This window comes from Halyomorpha halys, unplaced genomic scaffold, assembly GCF_000696795.3.
Source record: "Halyomorpha halys isolate HHAL.00 unplaced genomic scaffold, Hhal_1.1 Scaffold1558.1, whole genome shotgun sequence".
Lineage (NCBI taxonomy): Eukaryota > Metazoa > Arthropoda > Insecta > Hemiptera > Pentatomidae > Halyomorpha > Halyomorpha halys.
In genome coordinates, this window is record NW_027106959.1 from 237,887 (window position 1) to 250,414 (window position 12,528).

The 12,528-nt window shown below is 30.5% G+C and overlaps 2 protein-coding genes across 2 annotated transcripts in view; one reads left to right on the forward strand and one right to left on the reverse strand.

Annotated features, from left to right (window-relative positions):
• The window catches only part of eag (ether a go-go), a 160,332-nt gene that overhangs the window by 127,217 nt on the left and 20,587 nt on the right, over positions 1-12,528 (reverse strand). The gene's annotated exons all lie outside the window — the stretch shown is intronic.
• The window catches only part of LOC106690035 (uncharacterized), a 28,336-nt gene continuing 28,017 nt past the window's right edge, over positions 12,210-12,528 (forward strand). Inside the window, exon 1 of the mRNA XM_014435293.2 lies at positions 12,210-12,288. The gene's annotated coding sequence lies outside the window, so the exon portion shown is untranslated. The remainder of the gene's footprint in view (positions 12,289-12,528) is intronic.

Consider the following 12,528-nt stretch of genomic DNA (forward strand, 5'->3'; position numbering starts at 1 on the left):
AGAGCAGAGCTCAAGAGATCCCAGCGCATCCCTCTCACTGCATCACTGGTAATGAGCCAGTGGAGGCTGAGCAAGTGCAATAAATAATTGACAAACAAGTTTTTCTTTCTTTTTGACCTCACCCCCGATTATCTCCTTTAAATGTTGTTCATATACTGAAGAATTTGATATTAGAGATATGCTAGAGCACTATACTAGAGCACTATTAATATTTGGCCGCGAATATGTTAAATGATTGGCAGTTGAATGTAAAAAATTCAAAAATTAACTCCTTCTGCTCATAAATTTTACCACTTGATTTCTAATTTTCCGATAGTATCTAAAATATCAAAACAAGATGCTGAAAACTGGAAAGACTAAACATATTGTCGACTTACAAAGGTCAAAAGGAGGAAAAGCTGAAGATGCAGTTAGGAGTGAAGAACACTAATATGTGGTAAGGGTCATTCCACGCCATCTCAAAACACATTTGAACCTTATCATTTCAAATTTCGCACATATATTGTGAAGGCATAGTGTATCGTCTAAATAAATCGATTGATATCAACGTTAAGTCTCAACGCTCTTTATATCATCAACAGTCTAACGTTTCAGCCAATTCGACCATCCTCAAGGACAATCTAACAATTAACAACTTATTTATTACATTCATGTTACATTATACATACATATCACATTATATACATTTATGTGTAACAATTTTAACAACAGCATTATCAATAATTATTTAACATACCTTAAATATAAATCTACACCCCATATCCATTTATTAAAAACGTTTTGCAGGCTATTCTGCCCAGATCATTAATTACAAGTCAAATTACAAAAAAATAAATTAATATGGAATCATAATAATTATTAATAAGCTTACCTAAGCTTGCGTCTAATTACCTATTTTGTCTCAATTTTATTAATTTTTAAAACTTTTAATCAATAGTTTAATTAATAATAATAGTTGATTAACTTAACACTATTAACTATCATATAAATAAATCTTTTTTAACCTTCCATACACCGAGTTTAGGCTTATAATTAATTTATTTCAAATTGCATTTTGGTCTATATTTTTATTCGTTTTATTACTAAAATTCATTCATTGTAAATAGCAACATAAAATTTTACCAATATTTTTATTAAATTTATTTTGCTTAAAAACTCTGCATAGTGTTCGGATTTCTTGTTTATGTTTTAAAATATATAAATTGACTCAAGTATTTTTCTTTTGAACATACTATTTTATTTTTGTAAAGTTATACTGTATATTGATACACCTGGAAAAGTATGAAATTTTATTGAGATATATAAACTCGTTTTGGAATTCCAGAGCTGTTGTAGTACATATTTTAATATTTTCAAATTTAGTCCTGGAATATTTTGTGTTAATGTGAATCACAGAGCTATTTATAAATGTAAAACGGAAATTAAAAACTAAAGCTTCTCTCTTGTTAGTTCAAAACTCTTAATTCATATTCATTACACTAATGACGTTTTTATTTTTTTATGTGGCAGCCATTTTTTTTCGGACCCCTCTGACGAAAAAAATATATATATATATATTTTTTAATTTCAAGTTTTATTTATAAATAGATATTACAGCTAACTCATTACAGCAATGTGATAATTCAGTCAATAAACCAAGAGATTCTTTTTGTTTTGGCAAGCTTCTGATACCATTGAGAAATTATTCCATAAATATTTTAATGTAGTTTTGGAAATGTACGCAACGCATTGGTGCGTTCCTTGGATAAGACGTCGTCATTGGAAATGATGATAAAAATGAATTTTAAAGGAGGGTTAACAAGAATTTATAGTCAAATCTACTTTATAATTGGTGAGAAAGAAAAATTAAAAAAATTATTAACTTTAGATCATTTTGTATGATTGGTGAAATAAAAAAGCTCAGAATTATTACCTCTATTGTCAATCAATTTTTTTTTGTTTTACAAAAATACATTTTTTTATTTATTGATAGATATTACAATCTGCCACACAGTTGTGGGCAATAGGTAATAGTGATGAATGAATCTGATACATAATAAAATAAAAAATAATAAATAAATAAATAAAATAAAATAATAAAAAAAAAAACTCTCTTAAAATATATACAAACACTAGATAAGATGAACATAATCAAACTATCTGTATGTCATTTAATTAATAATTAAATTCAACATATCAGTATGTTAAATTTAAATTCATAATCATTGGTAATGGGTGAACCACGAAATATTATTCTTTTTCTCATGCTACCATTTATACTATATGGTTTATTGTGTACCAATTTTATTTTTAATAAATCTATACATTTATCTTTACTATACTTTAAAATACCGTACCTTTTTATTTATACTTTTCTACTGCCTTGAGTGTACCCTGGTTAGATTAGGTTGGTAGGATGTAGGATATCCCTTCTACCCTTTTGCGAGTACATTAAGGGCGTCAAATTCAATAAACATTTTTTTCATGGTGTTCTCTTCCAATTCCGTACATTACAGAGAAATTTCAATATTTTGTTGGTGTATGTTTTGCAACAAAAAAAAGAGGATATAAAACGTATTAATGAATAATAATAATGATAAATTAAATTCTCTAACTACACATTGTTATTATTTATTGTATGTAAATAACAAAGTAGTTACAGAGCTATTGTATGTTAAAAAGCTCCTTGAGACCTTCAAAACAAATTATTTTCGTAAGGATTTAACGACTATTATTAGTCTATTGAGCATAGACTATAACAAGATATTATGTACTTACAGTTATATTATAAACAAATATTATAAGATTTCCGAAACTTACGTATTTATTCATTTTATTTAGACGAAATAATTTTTTTTAAACAATTAACAGTTCCCTTTATTAGCAATAATAAACAGTAAATGAATACAATATATTAAAGAATTTTATAATTAATTATCATGAAAATATATAATTTATTGTAAATTATTTCGTCTAAATAAAATGAATAAATACGTAAGTTTCGGAAATCTTATTAATTATAAAATTCTTTAATATATTGTATTCATTTACTGTTTATTATTGCTAATAAAGGGAACTGTTTATTGTTTAAAAAAAAAATAAGGTACTTTAGAAGAAGCCAATTTAAAAATACATTATTTAGCAATGTCAGACTATGAGGATAAGACCTAGCTGATATTAAAACCCATTTCATTCTGCCTAGACAAGGCGAATTTCATCTAAGTCGGAGGAGCCGTTTTCGAGAAAATCGATTCCATAAAGTGGCACTTCCGATAAGTCGATTTTATCGAAAAAGTTGCTATCACATCCCAGACATATGTCCATCTTAATTACGTAATTTGAGTTCCATACGACTTTTCGATTTTGATCTAGTCTGTTCACAGACACATATACAATTTTGCTAGATTAGGATGTTTGGATCCAGGGGAACTCAAAATATGTATTTCCATCGAAAACTAGAATTCGAAATTTTTCACGATCACAGTTCCTTCCCTTACTACATATTCCATGCATATGTAAATGGAAGTAAGCGCGGTTTAAGTTCCATTAATTCTTTCATTTTCAATAAAAAATATACGAATATTAAAGCCAATCGTCTTGAATAAATTCAGCTAAAATATTTGTTTGAATATCTCCTTGACAAAGTGCTGTATCTACTTCAATTTAAAATTATCTGTACATTTTCCACATTATAATTTTAAATGAATATATGTCTATACCTTAGGAAAATACTTCTTACAAAAATCTAAAGGTGTGTAAAGAGTAAAATAATAGACTAAGAGGAATTAAAATGGATTAATATAAGAATACTCATCAAGCGTGCCCCAAATAACAGCTGACTGAGCTTAAAACACGTATTTTTTATTGATAAGACTTTAAGCCTGCTATCGACAATTTTATGAAATTCTTTTCCTTGATTTTCAGCAGTTGTTTTTTTTTTATTTACTTTTGTGAATAATTAATTAATTATTAATTGTTATTAAAACACTGGATAATTAATTAAGTGGCACAAAAATTATAATTGTATTTTATCCTAACAATTCATTATAAGATAAGATTTTTTTACATTTATAAACAAAATTATTTTATATATAATTTGATTTTTTTTGTCACAAAGTTAAAAACGTTATGAGCACACTCCAAAATTAAAATCTAAAATTCTTTATTCAAGGAGTGCAGAAAGAAAAAAATAAGTATTTCAAGGTTGTAAACTCTAAAATTCAAGGAGTTTTAATCAATTACTTGATTATATTTAAAATAGATAGGCAGCATTGACGGTCCCAAATCCCAGAATGAATGCAGGACGACATGTTACGAATCTTCAACATGCCCTGTGATTGAATCAGACTACAAATTTAGAAGCATGACCTTCAGCATACTGAATGAACAGAAGCATGATATTGGAACTGCATTTCTGATCATGTCAATATGAACAAGCAGTGCTAAGTTTTTGTGCTTTGCTCATCGACTTAGTCTCTAAAATATTAAACCAACATTTTGTAACATCTCCATTTTAAACCAGACGGAGAAGAAAGAATCATATCTAATGGCGCCCATTATTATATGATGCAATGCTATCAAAATAGTTATTGGAGAATTTAACTCACACATTGGAACAGAAGCAGAGTTTAAATCCACTATTTGTGTATTTAACTCACACAACTATAATCAATCTGTGGTCCGCCTGTCTTATGTGGTTGGCCTATCTGATGTTACTTTATTTTAAACAATTTTGAACTTCGCACCCATTTGAAAAATTAAAAGCTTGCTGGGTAAATAGGTCCTACGCAACACTACCACGCCGCGGTGTGCAGTGCTATAATCGAAATTTAAATTTCCAGAAGAAGTCTGATTGTATCACGACAACACGTCATTTTAATATTTTCGGAAATAAGGCAAATCAAGTGTTTGGATTACCGATGTGTTGTATTGGGCGCTTTTAGTTCCATATCCAGTGAGCTAGAACCAATTGCTACTGCACCGAGAAAGAATATTAGGTAGTAAATTTGAATATGTAAAATCTATAATTAGTATAACTATAATATTTAAATTTATATATTTTAAAATTATTTTACCAGGTCAATAAATGGAGTTGACACTAAACCAAGCCAATCATTAATTTTGGACTTGATTTTATGTTTATTAATAATTTGAATTAAAGAACTATTTGTGACCACGGACATTGCAACGTGTTTGAAACGTCAAGAAATGACAACAAAATGCTAAAATATGCGCCATGAATCCGTTCATAGTTGTTTAATATAATTGATAACAATCGTGACAACCAAAAAAATCATGACCTAATTTTATTTATTTATTTATTTTTTTGCGACCCACGAAACCATGACTAACACGTGTTTGTGGCCCATATGAAAAAAGGTACAAAGAACCACTAATCTAAACTATAATCATAGTCTGCATAGCTGAACAAATAATAATGGAAAAAGTAACATGGAATAAACTTCTCAGTACCTTGAAGTTTCACCACATAATCTCCAGTTTTTTTACTGGAAAAAACCCGTTATGAATACACTTGGTGTACCTCAGATGCAGGTGTGGTAACCAGAATGATCATTCTTAAATCTATTCGACACTTCAATAGTATGAAAGATGTTGGATCATACCTCAGTAATCTCCTGATTAGGTTTAACTCTGATCATAACCTTGTTAGAATGAAGTTAAAGCAGCCGATTGGAGTAAATGTAAAAAAGAGCCGGAAGAGAAAAAGTGTAAGCATGGAATGATGAGAAGACGTGTAAGCTGCAAAAGTAAAAAGTATATAAACTTGTTCAAAGTATTGCTGATATAAGACGAAATAAAAACAAAACAATCGTATGTTCGAAAACAAGTTGACAGTTACAAGCCCTGAAATTAAATTTCCAAATATAGCCATATTTCGCAATCTTTAATTTTTTTTGTAAACATTTACTAATTGCAATTGTCAAAAGCTAATTTATTTACCTTTTTTAATCACTATTGTTTACTTTCTTTATTTATCATTTTTCTTTTACACATATTAAATGTGAAAAAAAAACACTTTTCGGCATGTTAATTAATTTATTTTCGCGTAGACGTCACACAGATAAGCCAATATCTTAATATATGAGACCACCCATTGTAATTATATCACATCAAATAATCAATTTATTTATTACCAATGAAATTAATATACTAACCACAGTTTGCCCCCGTAGGGATTTTACTAGGTTAATTAAAATATATCTACTCCTTAAAATCAGAAAGGTCTAACAAATTTCAACCCGCCTTTTCCACACAAATTTAATCAAAAATTCAATATACATTCGGAATAACTGGAGTAAGGTACGACCAGGTCCCGATGTAACCATAGGTAGAGCAGGACTCCAGACAAAATATTGTCTCTGAGCTTCATTCGTAATTTTTTTTTTTAATGGAATATGGTCCGGGTGCAGTAAAAAAAAAAACTCGTAAGTAAAAAGTAGATAATTATACTATTTTATTGAGCCAACGTTTCGCCCCACGTTGCAGGGCTTCGCCAGGGCTAAAACTGTCACTTTCTCTTTGACTACCGTAAAAATAGGTATGCATTCTGTCTCATCATTTGATTTGTGTTTTGTCTTTTTTCATCTCTTTATTTGTACTTTCTTTAATATTTCTTCTCTTATCTATCTGTTACTATTACCCTTTTCATTTACTATTTACAACCTTTAATTTTTCTTATTATGTCTTTCTTTTCATTTTATACCCCTGTTATTTTACACTTATGTTTTTTCTTTTTTCCTTTTTGTAACTATAGTGTTTGTATCTTTTTTAGCCCTGACGAAGCCTTGCAACGTGGGGCGAAACGTTGGCTCAATAAAATAGTATAATTATCTACTATTTCAGTTTTTTTTTACCGCACCCGGAGCATATTCCATTCATCTATACACACGGTCAATCAATAATCTTCCAGTAATTTTTTTTTCCTTTTGTTTTTTAATCATGCATCATACTCTCTGTTATTCATTGTTCTTGGTATCCACAGATGAATAATTAAACATCCAGCTTGTTTAATTTTTGTATTTCTGAAATACGAGGGGTTTATCTAGAGATGACCAACCTATTCTAACCAAGGTAGGTGGTCAAGTCTTTCATTTCGTGGGAACGCAACGAAATGAAAAAAGTCCACCTCCCATGCTGGATTCGAACCGACGTTGCCTGTAGTTCTCAAGTTGCTTAGACTGCGCCACAACCACAGGTGGCCTGTGCCTCCTACGGATAGTCTGAGCTTGTCCATTTACTGTGTAATCGATTTTACAGAATTTGTTCAAAAGGCAATTTTTTTTTTTAAATCTTCAGTAAGTACCTGTATTAAATACCTGTATTCCTATTAACTTAGTCTACTTTTCACATAAACATTTTTAGAGATGAATTTCATGATGATATCATTGTCTTGGTTCAGTTCTCGTTCATCTGCCGTATTCAAATTTCATGATTTAACATTAGTACTCTACTACTGCCAACATTATTTTATTCAAAGTCCTCTAAAATGAAGATTCAGTTAAAAAAATTGTTAATGAAAATAGTATGAGGAAAGATAATTCTTTTCCCAGAATGACTCATTTATATGAATGTGCCCTTTTTGACAACCGAATAAATGAAATGATTAATATAGATATGAGTGCAGTATAACATCTTTAGAGCCCTACGGCTTGTTTAAACGGTGGGAATTTTCTGTCTGTGGGGTCAGTGTCCTGTTCACACGATGATGTCAAACCTAACCTAACCCTGTTTATAGTTGAAGATGTTTGTTAACATTTAGTACCAAATCTCTATTAGATACCGTCGATAAGTTAAAAAAAAAAAAGTGAACAGAATTAGTTCTAATGGGTAGTTCAATGTTAAGATGTATACATTTGGTCTTTAACGGGGCAGTAAAATTTTGCTATATGTACTGTCAACTGTAACTAGTAAGAAATTACTGTCATAACAAAAACTATTATACATTTTACACCATATTAGTGGTTGCGACAGTTCCTCCAATGGCTGTGTACTATTACCGTGTAGATGGATCCGTATGCTTGTATTAATGTTCAATTGATACAAACGCTATTCCAGACCAAATCTCAACATTTTATCTCATCTCAGCGTATTTTAAGTTTTTTTTAGAACCTCTTCCTCTATTCCTTGCTACGCAGTGAGTGCCTTAGAGCGCTATGGACTCTACTCGATCTACTTCTTCTTCGGTTTATGTCATACTGGATATTTCCGATTTTATCAAAATGATCCTTTCGAAAAGCTCAATATTTTCAGATTTCACTGCAGAATCGCAAATTTTCGATTCTGTCCTATCCGAAGCTCGGATTATCCGCATTATTTTTTGTAATGTAAAGAGAGATTATTAATTTTAATTATTCAAGCTAATTAAATTATGCATTTACAAAAAAAATAATTTTTTTCTTTTTAGATTCTATTGTATGTAAATCAGTTGATATTTTGCAATATTTTTAAAATACATTATTAATACTTAATTGCAATTATGCGAAATTCTTAAAAGTGTGACTATCGCTTTTGTGAAAATAAGGATTGGTGCCTATATTTCGTAGAAGCCAATATTCCATTTAGCTTAGTTTATTTTAAGTATTAGAACAAACAATTTAATTCATAATTGTATTTTGTAGAATTTATTCCTTCTATTTTATTTATTTCAGATAGTCAAAAGATTTGGACATGTGAGTGAACTACAATAGTAGCTCAAAATGTATTTCTAAGTTCCTTAATGTTCGAAAAATTTTCTGGGAGGACCGAAATCAAGTGTGGGGATGGTATGCACATGGTTCAATGTTTTGCTTAGTGTTTTCCGCCTTCCTCAGATTGGGAACGACTGTTTTACATAATGGGTTGAAGCGATATGTTAATAAAAATATAAACAGTTGTAATTCAGAAGTGAGTATATTGTATAAAATGTATGTAGTAATTCAACTTCATATGAATGTTTTTCTATCTTAGAAATAGAATTTGTAGTTGTGAATTGTTATGCAAAACATTTAATTTCGTTTATCAAGGTTGAATATTGAAAAAGTGTAATTCACTAATTTTAATAAGGTGTAATGCATACCTTCTAGCAGAATATATATGAAGTATAAAAATGTGTTAGGAAAGAAAATGGCTTTGCGTAGTTCTGTATAGTGTTTGTTACAAATGAAGGTGCACAAAACAGTATAAAGTCCAGTTAGTAGTGACAGCCATTGCTGTAACTTTCCTAGCCACTGGATTAGTGTTAACTATATAATATTTTCGGCCGTTATTTTTTACTGTTGCGATAGTATGGTAGCATTAGGTCTACAGTGGCAGGTGACGATACTTGTGACGTCAGAGAAGCGTTATCGCGTTAAGTGCTGCATGTACTGCATTTACAATAAATTGTCTCACCTAATCGACTGTAATATAGATTGATTGGAAAAAACTTCTCATATATTGCTGTGTTTTGATCATTTCTAAACTTAAACTTAGTTCTAATCCAAGTTTATAACCTTATGAACTGAAAAGGTGAAGGTACAGTGATTATAATGGTTCTTATTTTTTTTTTCGGCCAAGACTCCCATTGGAGTCCTGAACTAGGAGTATTCATTATCTTTAGTTTAACATGTTAAACACATGGAAAAACTCATGTTATATTTTTTAATGTTTTATGTTTACATGTTAAATATTTACTTCTTTTACCGTGTTAAAATGATATAACATTTAACATGATTGACAGTTTGTTACTAGTTATGTTAAATGGAGATTGAAGTCACACAATAGACCAGCTGAGCTCGTTAATCTTTTTTTTGTTGTGTTAACTTACTTGCACATGGTTTGTGTTTTGATTGTGTTAGTATTGTTTTGGATGTTTTTAAAACTAATATAGTAATGGATGACAATAATGTAATGACAGTTGTCAATTAGCTCATCTTGATTCTCTGCCTCACTAGCCAGTTCAACAAGGCACTCAGTTGCCAAACTCCTCAAGGACACTCTTAAATATAAATTTACACCTCAAATCCAATTATTGGAAAAGGTTTTGCAGGCTATTCTACCCAGGTCATTACTTACAAGTCAAATTACCCTATTTTGTCACAATTTCATTAATTCTTAAATTTTTTTATTTTAGATCAACTTAACACTATCAATTATAATATAAACATCTAGGTTATGAGGTATATATGATGATTGATAATTTTGATCTAAAATAAAAAAAATTAAGAATTAATGAAATTGTGACAAAATAGGGTAATTTGACTTGTAAGTATTGACCTGGGTAGAATAGCCTGCAAAACTTTTTCCAATAATTGGATTTGAGGTGTAAATTTATATTTAAGATTGTCCTTGGTCAGTCTGCTGGTGTACCTCAGGGTAGTATCCTATCCTTTATACAGTTTTCACAGCTGACATCCCGACCCATCCTAACACTATCCTCACCATGTATGCCGATGACACATGTCTATTGTCAGTGAACAATGATCCTTACATTGTATCCCAAACTCTCAAATCCCACATCACCACCCTTGAAAATGGTGCCAAAACTGGAGGATTAAAATTAAATCCAATAAATCCCACCAAATCACATTTACCCTTCGTCGTAAACCCATGATCTCTTGCCCTACAGTATCCTTTAATAATACTCCATCTATTCCTGTCGAACAGATCCGTTACTAAGGACTAAATCTCGACAAACGACTGACAAGAAATCCTCATACAAGACTAAAAATACAAGAAACTGCTCGTCGATCCCGACTATTACAACATTTACTAGACAAATGGTCTAAATTGCCAATCCATTAAAAAAGACTGATCTACATGACTACTATAATCCTATCTGGACATACGGAGTTGAGCTATGGGGCTCCCCTAAACCATCAAATTCCTCTCGAATCCAATCCTTCGTAAAATCCTTAATGCTCCTTACTTTGTCACAAAACAAGTCATCCATCAGGACCTCAATGTTCCATATGTTGCCAATTTGGCCAGCACCAGATACCATTCCTTCCATGATAAACTTCTCAACCACCTAAATCCACTTGTTTCTAACCTGGCTTCTCCTTCATTACCTGACGATCCTCCTAGGCGTCTGAAAATAAGATGGCCTCCAGATCTTCTCCTCTAGAAATGTTATTGGAGTTCTACCAGTGGGTAGATTCTCCACATATTTGTATCATGTCACTATGTAACCTACAGCAATTTTACTTGTTTTATATATGTGCATACAGTTGTAAATATCAATAAATAAATTATTAAAAAAAAAAAGATTGTCCTTGAGGATAGCCGAATTGGCCAAAACGTTTGACTGTTGGTGATATAATAAAGGGTGTTTGAGACTTAACGTGGAAACCAATTGATTCATTTAAACTGGTTATTTATTTCAAGTAAACAAAATTAAAGATACTTCAGCTGATGATTTTTGAAAATCGGCTAGTAATCCCTGTTAGACTATCTGATATTAAGAACCAATTAATGCTACATTTATTTACAGGTTTTAATCAAAATCTTAGGGGCCGTTCTTGACAAAATCCTAAAGAAGTGTAAAATGGATTATCAAAAATCGCAATTCCGGTTTGCCAATTTTAACGAAGTTATTATTATTATATTATTATTATGCCCAGGAATACACATATCCTAAATATGTAATGTCAGTTTCGTGCGATTTTTACTTAAACGAGACTATTCACATACAGACCATATTACGAAACATGATTATTTTTTTCTAACTCCTAAAACAGAAATGATAGTTGTTAACATGGGAATATATTAAATACATATCCCGAACTTCGTCATAAAATTCTACTAACTATTCTAAAAAATGGTTATTTATTTATTTAATCGGGTAATTTCTATCAAAAACTCGAATTCGAAATTATACACGTTTGCAATAACTCCCCTTAAAATGTTTTCCATAAAACAGTAAGTGAAATTAAAGATGATATATCCAACCAACATGCCAGACGATGCAGTCCACTTGACAATAAGAGTCCTCCCTTTATAAGCCTTGATGATTGTCATTTTCATATAACAGACTTTAAATAAAAATAATAATAACTAAATATAGTACAATATATTCTAAGCGTACAAAGAAACAAGTTATGAACAATTTACATAATTAAAAACTCTAAATATTGCATTAAAGACAGAAACATATTAATAATCTTATAAATAAATAAAAAAGAAGGCTATGGAATGAGTGAGCATTATATTATGTAAGACAAACGATCTCCCACTAGCGCGGCGTGGTGGGGCACCAACAGCTTACAGTAGTTTAGAAGTCTCTGCAGCAGTCAGTTGTAGTTCTCTGTTCCCGATTGTTTCCGTCTTCAGGTGAGTAAAATTTTAGTCCTGAACTAATCATATCGGTTCCAGGGGTTATATCAGGGAATAATATTCAGTGAAGATTCCTAGTACTAAAATAAATACTCTACGCACATTCTAAATAAGGAAAAAAGAATAATTCCTTCACTGGACGAAATATAGTTTTCTAGAAACTTTTCAGAAGAGCTGACTCTTTTTACCACATTCTGACGATGAAATGGTTGATTAAAAATGGTCTTCTTTATATAT